An 11,446-nucleotide genomic window follows, 5' to 3' on the forward strand; every position below is an offset into this window, starting at 1 on the left:
CTGTATCTGCCTCATCGTCATTCAACTCTTATTCCAACTATTTGGGATTGGCTAATCTCTCTATTTACATCGAGGTCATAAATAAACCTCTCAATATTATATAAGGCCATTGCTTTCCTCTGAAGACATCTCAAATTGCCAAAAAATGAAAAAACAATTATTGGAGAGCCAAATTGATGATAACGAATAATGAGTAAAATTTCTATAGAAACAAAATTGCATAATCTGTACAAAAGGGGCAAGTGCTTCCCACTCAGAGATGAACCTTCTGATAGAAAGGAAATGAAAATGTTTGGGGCTCAATGTCCACATAACAAACTCAAAAGCTTGAGAGAATGGTATGATCAAGGGCAGAAAGAAAACTATCTCAAAGTTCAAGTTTTAGAGAGAGAAAGTTTTTGAAAATTTAGAAAGACAAAATACTTCAATTTTTAGATAGACAAATCTTTAGAGAGAGAAATTATCTCAATTTTTAAGAGTTATAGAGATAGTATCTAAAATTTTTAGAGAGATAAACTATACCAATTTTTAGAGAGAAAATTACCTCAAAAGTTTTAGAGAAACTACATGAAATTTTTAGAAAGAGAAACTATATCAAATTTTAAGTTTTAGAGATGGAAACTAAATCAAATTTTAGAGAGAGAAACAACCTGAAACTTTTTAAAGAGGAAATATCTCAAAATTTTTAGAGCAAGTAACTATATCCAATTTCAAGTTTTAGAGAGAGAAAATATTTTAAAATTCTAAAGAATGAAACTATATTAAATTTTAGAGAGAGAAATTACCTAAATTTCTTTATAGCAAGGCCATCTTAAAATATTTAGAGAAACCATTTCAAATTTTAAGTTTTAGAGAGGGAAAGTATCTTAAAATTTTAGTGGGACAAAATATATGAAATTTAGATAGAGAAACTACTAGAAAATTTTTAAAGATAAAAATTATCTTTAAAAACTTTTCAGAGAGAAATTATTAACAATCTGAAATTTTAATTTTTTAGAAAGAGAAAGTGTATCAAATGCATGTTTTGGAGAGAGAAACTAATATTTAATTTAATTTTTTAGAAGAAAAACTATCTCAAATTTTTTTAAAAGAGAAACCTTCTCTCTATGTGTGCAAATAGCAAACTAGGTTGTGCAAGAAATGATCCAAACATGAGATTTGCATAACTTGGGTACCATTGAAACCATCTAAACAAGTCTTGTCTGAATAACCAAGTTTTAACATAATCAAGATTCGACATAGCACGGTTTTGATTCAAACCCTAGGTTTGTTAACCCATGAAGCCAAATGAGCCCTTAGTGTTAATAATTAAATTGGTAGGGTGAGCTATAGGAAAATCAAAAGGAAATTATTTCAAACTTTGTGACGCGTATTTCAAACTTTGTGACGCACTTTTAGTTATGAGATTTCACATCTGACGATTAGTTGAGAGATTTCGCATATGACTATTGAGGGCGATAGTAACCTTGTATATATGTCATTCAGTTCGCTTCCCACCATACTGTTAGAAATAAGCTTAATTTCGATCAGGATTATTTTAGGCATTTTAATATAATGTAAGGGACAGTTTGGAAAAATTATGTGAATGACAATTTTGAACTGATATACCAAATTTTTTAGAGTTCCAAGATGACAATTCCAAGATTGAGAGAGATGAGTCCTAAGCAATGCTGGCAATTGTAAATTTGTCCTAGCAAATAGGGTATATATTAAGAGAGGGGAAAACTTCACCAGAAAGGTGTAGAAAAAGCCCAGAAAGATCTTCCAATGTCTATATATTAATGCACTATATATTTGTGGTTTTAGAGTGAAGAAAGAGAGTTAAGTTGATCACTTTGAGTGCATAAAAAAAAAAGCTTATTCCTCCCCATTTCCAACAAAGTGGTATCAATGCTAAAGATCAAAAAATAGCCCCATTGATCCAACCACAATTCGCCTTCTAACCAAAGACAACTATGAGAACTAGAGTATCCAAATGAATATATGGTTGGGGTCTCAAAATGCTTGCGATGTTTTTGAAAGGGGGTATATATAACTAGTAACCCCTCAGGAAGAAGCCGCCTTAGATCAGAGTCAAAGGAGTGTGCTAAAGGCATCGGGAAGGTTGGATAAGAAAATTCTCTCTCCTATTTATCAAAGAATATATAGATAGCACTTTTGATAAAGTTGTTTCCACTGCAAATTCAAAGAAGATATCGAAATTCTTCAAAACTCTTTAGGGGAGTTGAAAAGGTCAAAAAAGTGACCTTCAAACTCTTAGGATCGAGTTTGAGGCATTGCATATGAATGAATCCTAAAATGTTTCCATATATTTCTCAAGGGTCTTTGATGTTGTAAACCAATTGAGAAGAAATAGAAAAAACATACATATTGTTAGAGTAATGAATAAAATATTTTGTTCATTTGAGCGTAAGTATGAGCATATTGTTATGGAGATTTAGATGTTATGACTAGATATCAACTCATGCGTCCTTGCAAGCCCATGAACAAATATTTCAAAAAAGGATTCAAAACTCTTTGGAGCATACTCTTCAAACAAAACTTACAATGAAAGAAAAGAATGAAGAATCTCGTGGAGAAAGAGACCAAAGAGCTCGTAGCAATGGAAAAAGAAGACGTGGAAGATGCAACTTTAACAATGAAGGTGTGAGAGACCAAAACTCACAAGCTTAAAGATGAAGAGGAAAAGGTAATTTTTCGAGGCCATAAAATCAGTCAAAGTATGAAAAATCTACTATTCAATGTTATAATTGTAACAAAGATGGCCGCTATAGTTTTGAGTGTAGACCGTTCTCAAAATGATGTATTTAAAAAAGCTAATTTTGTTTAAAAAAATTAATGATGAAGAACCAACTCTATTATTAGCTTATAATGATAATAATGAGAAACAAATAGATACTTGGTATCTTAACACCAGTGATAGAATGGAGTTCTTTGTGGAGTTGAATAAATTAAGTCATAGACATGAAACGTTTGGAAACTTATTAAAGTGACCCGTAAGAGGAAAAGGTAAAATTTTGATTCAAATAAAAAATGACATTCATCAATTTATTTCCAATGTATAATATGTGCTAGACGAGAAAATTAACGTTTTGAGTGTGGGGCAACTTTAGAAAAAGACTATAATAATTTTATGTAAAATGGTAGCTTTTACTTAAGGGGGCAAAAAAAACAATTTGATTGTCAAAGTTATTATAATTAAGAATATAATATTTTCAATTAATATTAAAAGTAAAAATATAAAATGTTTCAAATCTATTTTGAATGATGATTCATAGGTATAACATTTTTATTTTGGGAATCTTAACTTTGGTGGCTTGAAATTGTTGTCAAATGCAAAAATGGTGAATGGTTTGCCATAGATAAAGCAACCAGATAGTATATGTGAAGGTTGCATTGTAAGAAAGCAACACAAAAAAAGCTTCAAGAGTGGAAAATCAATAAAAACTACAAAAGTTTCTCCAACTCATGCATTAGGATATGTATGGACCAAAATATGGGTTTATCTTCTTAAGTAAAAATCAGAAGTTTTTAAAGTATTTAAGGAATTCAAAGCTTCGGTTGAGAAACAAAGTGATTTTCAAATTAAAATGATAAGATCTAATAGAGGTGGAAAATACAATTCAAATGCTTTCTTAAATTTTTGTAAGGAACATAGAATTTGTCATTAAATGACCACATTCTGCGCACCACAACAATAAGGGGTTGCAGAAAGAAAAATAGAATTATTTTAAATATGGCAAGATGCATATTAAAAAAAAAAGAAATGTTAAATAAATTTTTGGTCAAGGTTGTTGCTTATACAATATATTTATTGAATAGGTATGCCTTGAAAGGTTTATGGTATAAGACATTTGAAGAAGTTTGGAGCTCCTACAAGCTAAATCTTTTTATGCTAAACTTCCCGGAAAAAAAAAAGTAAAGCTTAATGACAAAGGAGACAAATCGCATGGAGATGCATTCTCCTTTTTTATCAGATAAAGGGTGCTCATGGATCTACGCACCAATATTTTGATTTACTGCTTCATAGTGCAATGACTTCTCTTGCGAAGAAACGGAGCTCAAATCCTTCTTTGGTTCCTTTTGTGTTGACCTCTTGCAGTATATGTATTTTGTAAATGAATTAATGAAAGAAGAACACGTCTGCTATGCTCCTTTAGGAGTATTGTTCACTTCTACTCCCTCGGTCATAAGACTTAGGTGAGAGGATTTTTTCAATCTAAAATTTTGAGAATCATTTAAGAATCATAAATGATTATTCTAAAAAAAATTAAATCTAAATTTTCTAACACTTGGATCTCGCTAGTTAAAAAATAAATGGTCTCAGTTCAATCTCGAGACATTATTTTTACGTGCATAGAGGGTACAATTAGGATTTTTTGTTATTGAAGTAAATCTATGAATTGAAGAAGTTACATCCCAAAAATTTAGAGCCGTGAAATTAATTCTAGGTAGGAATTTAACTAAGGGAGTAAACAAACATTGTGCTACCGCAAGCGTAGAATATCTTGTGGCACAGAAGAAACTCGAATTATCAGTTGGAAAAAGGGCAAAAAGGGGGAGAACATCAGGGAAAAGAAAGATATTATCTAAAAATATATCATTTATCTTTTGTACATGGAGGTCAAAATTATTTTTGTCCTTTAAATTTTAAAATCGGTAGTTGTAAGAGTGTCATTGAATAGTCATAGTTCCAAAAAAAAAAATTTATAGGACTTAAAGACTCATCCCAAACCATCCAATTTAACATTTACCTAATGGAAATAATTATGACATCTATGTACAAAAGATAAATTATCTATTTAAAGTCATGATCCAATGAGACCCTCATCCACATGAGGACTATAGGACCCCAATCCATAACCGTAAGATCAAATTCACATCTCAAAAATAAAATAAAATAAAATAAAATAATATAATAGAAGAAAAAAGAAGTGGATGGCCAGGTAAACAAGTTCACTGTTCTCTGACCTTCTCCTGTCCCTTACTCATTTTCTACCTCTCTCTCTCTCTCTCTCTCTCTCTCTCTCCTCATTCCCACTCAAATGCCCTGCTGTAACTCTGTGTAAGATATTTTTGATCTCATCCCACACAAACGTGCTTTCCATTCTTTTGTCCTTGAATTGTTCTCTCTCTCATTCCCCAAACTTCTCCTCTCATACCCACCCCTCCTAACTTCTCTCGCTCCAAAGAGGAAAGCTTTATCTAGGATCACTCGCATCTCCAAATCCAAGCTTCTCTCTAGAATTAGACGGGGAGGGATTTTTTCACCGGTCCTTATTGTGTAGGTGTTGGACTTCTTGACTATAGGGAGCTTGAATCTAGACTGTGTTTTCACGGGATTTTACAGGGCCATCATGTTTTGGGGAGATTTTGCAGCCAAAATTTGCCAATTTCAGTTATTAAGAATCTTCCACCAAAGAAACTATGTTTTTAATGGGAGCCATGATTTTGTTTTTTTTTTTTGGATGGTTGTCCAGTAAAAATGGCAAGATGGATGGTAAGTATGGTAAACTATTCACATGAACAGTCGTTCAATGCATCTCTCTCCCAAGCTCTCTCTCTCTTAATGCGTCTCTCTCTCCCAACCTTCCCATGGCAGCTTGATTAATCGGCGATTGAAACATTGGCGATATAAACGATCCTTGATTGAGGGCCAACTCGCTGGCTTTCTCCTCGGTCTTTAACTCGCAGATGGGAGGCGAGGAGATGGAGAGGTCATTCATCTTACAACTTAGAATTGTTGGGTGAGAGTGGTCATTAAAAGCCTTATGAGTATAGCGATAAAAACGATCTTTGATTGAAGGCCACCTCCCTGGCTCTCTCCTCAGTCTTTAACTCGCAAATGGGAGGCGAGGAGATGAAGCGGTCCTTCTTCTTGCTGCTTAGAATTGTTGGGTGAGTATGGCCATTAAAGGCCTCATGAGTACTTGTACAATAAAATGATATAGTGAAACAAGAACTCAATGGGAGTGTGGTCCCTCGTGGACCGGACTAAACAAACAATGTTTACTGATATTGGACTAAGCTTGACAAGCTAGGCCAATCGGTTAGGAAAACCTTATGTTAAAAACTATCCGATAAGGGTTCTAATAGGTCATCCCTTGATGAGGTCGGAGTATGCTTGGATGAGTGAGCCGAGAGACTGTGTGACCATTGTGTATGATGGTGGACTTCAGAAACGAGGGCCAAAGCCTCATCCATGAGCCATCACACGACATGCATAATGATAGTCATTTTGGGAAAGCGAACCACCTTTTAGGATGAAGCATATGCATATGTGAGATCTACTCCTATGTGGGATACGAGTTGTAGTCGCATTAGGTTTAAGTGACCTTGATATGTCTCTAGGGAAGAACCTGAAATCTACAAACTGGGATTATGACCCCTTCGCCAGATTTTGGTGACCCACTAATGAGCCCCTGTATGGATTGTGGATCATGAGAAACACTAGGATCGGCTTGATAAAGCAAGTGTTGATCGTAGTCCACAGTTGAAGGTGGAGTGCCTCAGCGTTTATTTATTTAATTCCTGAACCATATGGATCGTTTCCCCATCTAATAAATTTAATTATGTTTGTTTTCATGATATATTATTTTTAGAATTACTGTTTGAATTTTTCTAGATCTCTGGATAAATTTTTATCAAATTTGAATTTATAAAAACAAAGATATTGATTTTAGATTGATTTAAATATTCAATTATGATTTTATAGATTTCTAAAAATAATATAATTAATTTTAATAATTTTAATATTGCACGGGAGGCCCAACATGTTAATGGATCCACCATTGCATGTGGGTGGGGCCTATGAAGTACCACCTAGGGTGGCACACCCCACTCTAATGAAATTTTCCTTGTGTTAGTTCAAGCTTTGGCTTGAAGAGAAAGCTTTGAAGTGTTTTGAAAAGATTTTGCCTTGAGGAAGTTTTTAAAGGATTTTTGGAAAGCATGAGAATGCTTGTGCATAATTTTGGTAAGCACTATATTATAAATGAAATTATTTTATTTAATTTTTATTGATGAGAAAATAGTATAGGAATGAGGGATAAATGTTCTAGCACCTTCTATAATGTTGATGACCCATCTATGGAATAGATGACTCAAATCTCTCATCCCAAAAGTCACAAATGATCAAAACCCTAATTTGTTCAAAGCCTATAAAAAGGGATTGTTTATATCTAAAATCTCTACACCTTATCTCTTACACCTAACTCCCATTTCTCTCTCATATCCCACAAAGGGACACACCCCACTTAGAATTTCTCTCTCTCTCTTAAGAAAGTTTCTCAATCTCTCCCTCAAGAGATCCAAAGGGGTGCGTGTTAATCCCAATAATGAAAATAAATAAATAAATAAACAACTTACTCGGATATGTCCTTAAATCACATGAGGGACTTAAGGTTCCATACCAAAACCTATTGACCAAGCCATCCGGTGACAGGCTACCTTGAGAGTCCTCTTGGTGAATCTCCTTTTCCAATTTTCTATCATTTTCTCTATCTCTTACTTGAGGGTTTAACCTCTTTTTATAGAGAACTATATTTTGTAACTCTCACATTCATGGTTTATAGGAGTTGAGATCCAAGAATAACTACTGCCTTCAATTTCTTAAGTGCGGCTAAGTAGGATTAAGAAGTTGTCACCAAACTGTTAAGCCTATACAATGAGCTAAACATGTCATTAGTACACTAATGACTCTCACAATAGGATGTCATCAAAGCATTCCTACAACTTGATAAAAGATATTGAGAAATTAAATAATTTTGTACATCTATAATATAAAAAAAATTGCAAAGAATTCAAACACATTACTGGGTTTTCCCTCCAGTGATATTGGGTTTTCCCTCCAGAGCAACATCCTATAAAAGCTCCAAAATAGATCCTAGTATATGGCATTACCTCATGTCAACCACATGGGATTTCACATATACTATTCAATATAGCTTTGGTGCCATTATTGAAAAAATAAATTGCGGGATAAAAGGGCCTGATAAGCTATATTTTCAACATCTCTCACTTGGCATGAAGGCCCTTTAACTTCTTGTACATAGCATTGCCTCATGCTTTCTACATGAGACTTTCATATACTCTGCCTGAACGCTTTTTGACATCTTATATATGGCATTGCCTCATGTTTTCTACATGGGATTTCCATATACCCACCAATATCATTTTATGAATCATTATTGGATTTCCATTTGGACTTATCTTAGTCCCATAACAGCTATATGTTTCTCGAAAATTTCCCAGCTTAAAGCCTTAGTCAATGGATCTGCAATCATCTCATTTGAAGGTATATAATCAACTGTTATATCTCCATATTCCACTACATCTTGAATAGAGTGGCACCTCCTACGAATGTGCTTGGATTTAGAGTTTATTTTCGAATCCTTGATAACGGCAATGGCTGCTTGATTATCACATAACATGTTTATAGGCCCATTTTCAATGCATTCCAATTTTAAATCCATGAGGAAATTTTTCAACCAAACATCCTCTTGTGATCCTAAACTACAAGCCACATATTCTGCTTCTATGATTAATAAAGCAACACAATCTTGTTTTTTACTGTACCATGATACAACACCTCCACCAAGCGTAAAAATGAAACCCAAAGTGGATTTACTATCATCATAGTGACTATTCCAATCTGCATCAGAGTAACCTTGAGGCCTAAGGGAAATACCTTGATAGTGCAACTCTTATTTTTTTTTGTTGGGTTTATGTGGCCTTATGAGTGTGTAATACAAAACATTTACTATAGTGGAACATAAACTCAGTAGGAGTGTGGTCCCTCGAAGACCATACTAGGCAAATGATGTTTGTGGATAACGGATTGTGCTTAACGATCTAGGCCAGTCGGTTAGAAAACCCAAGGTACCTCAGCATAAAAAATAAACCGAGAAAGGTTTTTGGGTTAGCCCTTGATGAGGTCGGAGCTTATGCCTAGATGAGTGAGCCGAGAGACAGTGTGACCTTTGTATGTGATGGTAGGCCTACAGAGACGGGAGTCAAAACCTCATCCATGTTCCATCACACGGCATGCATATAGATAGATCATTTGGGAAAGCTTGATATCCACCTTTTAATGAAGCATATGCATGTGCGAGAGATACCCCTATGCGCCATAGAGTTGTGGTCGCATCAGGTCGTGGTGACCTTGACTTGTCTCTAGGGGAGGACCTGTAATCCACAGATTGGGATTGCGACTCCTTGACTCATCGACCAGACTTTGGTGACCCCCTAATGAGCCCCTGCTTGGACTGTGGATCATGGAAAATACTGGGTCGGTTCAATAAAGCAAGTGTGGTCTGTAGTCCACAGTTGAAGGTAGAGTACCCTGCGATCGTTGATAGAATTCCTGAACCATACGAATCCACGTCCCATCATATTAATTTAATGGTGTTATTTCTTATTTTTGGACTTATAAAAATGAAGTTATTAATTTACAAAGTTATAATATTTTAAAATTCTTTTTTTTTAAATATTTATTAAAAAAAAATACATGAGGGCCCATAGTGCACATGGGCCCACCATGTGGGTATTAGGTGGGGCCCCAAATACCATACATGGGTGGGACGCCCAACCCTTGGATACCTTATCTTGTTTTGTCTTCAAGTTTGTTAAAAATGGTAATTACATCTTGTAACATGTGGTCAAATATTGATTAGGAAATGTTGACCATATCTTATCTTGATTATTGAAGGATTATCTTGACTTGATATTATTGAAATATTCTTATGGAAAATATGAGATGGAATATGCAATTTATGGTATGCTATATATCTTTAATGGATTTAATTTATTTAAATATATTGATGGGAAAACGGTTTAAAGAAAGGGGATAATGGCTCATGCACCTTTCTTAATGTTGATGACCCATTTATGAAATGGATGGCTCAGATCTCTCATCCCACAAGTCACCTTGATCAATGATCCATATTTAATCTAAAAAAAGAGGCAAACTATGGGAAACCCTAAACAAACCCTAGACCTAAATTTCACTATAAATAGGCGTGTTCTCCCCCCATCTCAACACACCTCTCTCTCTCGTAAACTCTCTCTCTCTCTTCCCTAGGGGCCATGCCCCTCTCTCTACTCTCTTATTTTCTCTCTCTCTCTCTCTCTCTCATGATCTAATCTAAGGGTTGGAAAAATTAGGATTTGAACTTAATTGTTTTGGAGTTAGGGTTTTGTAGAGATTTAAGGGTGATTACCTAATTGGCCGAAATTAGCTTTCCCGATTTGAGATTGAAGCTAGACCGTTGATCCCGCGACATTGGATGTGGTGACTCAGTGTGGGGTATAAAAAGCCCGGTTGAGGTAATCTCCAACATCTTTTCTTTTAATTGTTTGTTCTTTTAATTGCCAAAATTATAAGGGGTGATTATTATTTAAAAAAAAATTGTATTTCTCCGGCAAAAGATTACATAGGTCTTTCTTTCAATTTGTTCATTGGATATATCTTAATATCCTTTTTACTACTTGCCAGTGTATCATTCTGGGGTTTCTTTGATGCCTGCTAACAAGTCCAACTTCAAAACATAGATCTGGCCTAGTGCATGACACAACATAATTAATGCACCCAATTGCTTGAGCATATGGAATATTTCTCATATTATCATTATTATTAGTAGGATATAAATCAATGGATAATTTAACTGCTTTATCAACAGGGGTGGAGACCGGCTTGCATAAATCCAATTTAAACTTTTTAATAAACATATTCTAAATAATGCTCTTGAGATAAGCTAAGCATCATTTTTTATTTATCTCTTGTGATTTCAATTCCTAAAACATATTATGCAACTCCCATATCTTTCATTTCAAAATTATATTTCAACCATGATTTTATTTCATTATTCGTATCTATGTTATTTCTGGCAATCAAAATATCATCCATATATAAAGACAATATCAATATCTTACTCCCATTAGTCTTAATGTAAATACAATGATCACTTTCATTATAAACAAAACCAAGTTTCATAATTGCATCATGAAATTTTAAATACTATTGTCTAGAAGATTGCTTCAATCTATCTAGTGATTTAAGTAGTTTGCACACTTTATTTTCTTTGCCTTTAAAAATATATCCTTCAGGTTGTAACATGTATAGCTCTTCATTTAAATTTCTATTGAGAAATGCAGTTTTAACATCGATTTGAAACAATTCTAAATCAAGGTTGGCCACAATAGACATCAAAATTCTAACAAAAGGAATTGGAGAAAAAATATCAACAAAATATATACCTTCCTTTTGGTTATACCCTTTAGCAATAAGTCGTGCTTTATATTTATTTATACTGCTATCAGCCTTGAGTTTTCTTTTAATATCCGTTTGCAACCAATGGGTTTTCTCTCACTAGGCAAATCTGCCAACTCTCATACATGATTTTTAGTTATAAAATCCATTTCTTCATTCATAGTATTATTCCAAAAA

The sequence above is a fragment of the Amborella trichopoda genome, chromosome 5 (genome assembly GCF_054954075.1).
Source record: "Amborella trichopoda isolate Santa Cruz 75 chromosome 5, AtrichopodaSantaCruz75HAP2 v2.0, whole genome shotgun sequence".
NCBI lineage: Eukaryota > Viridiplantae > Streptophyta > Magnoliopsida > Amborellales > Amborellaceae > Amborella > Amborella trichopoda.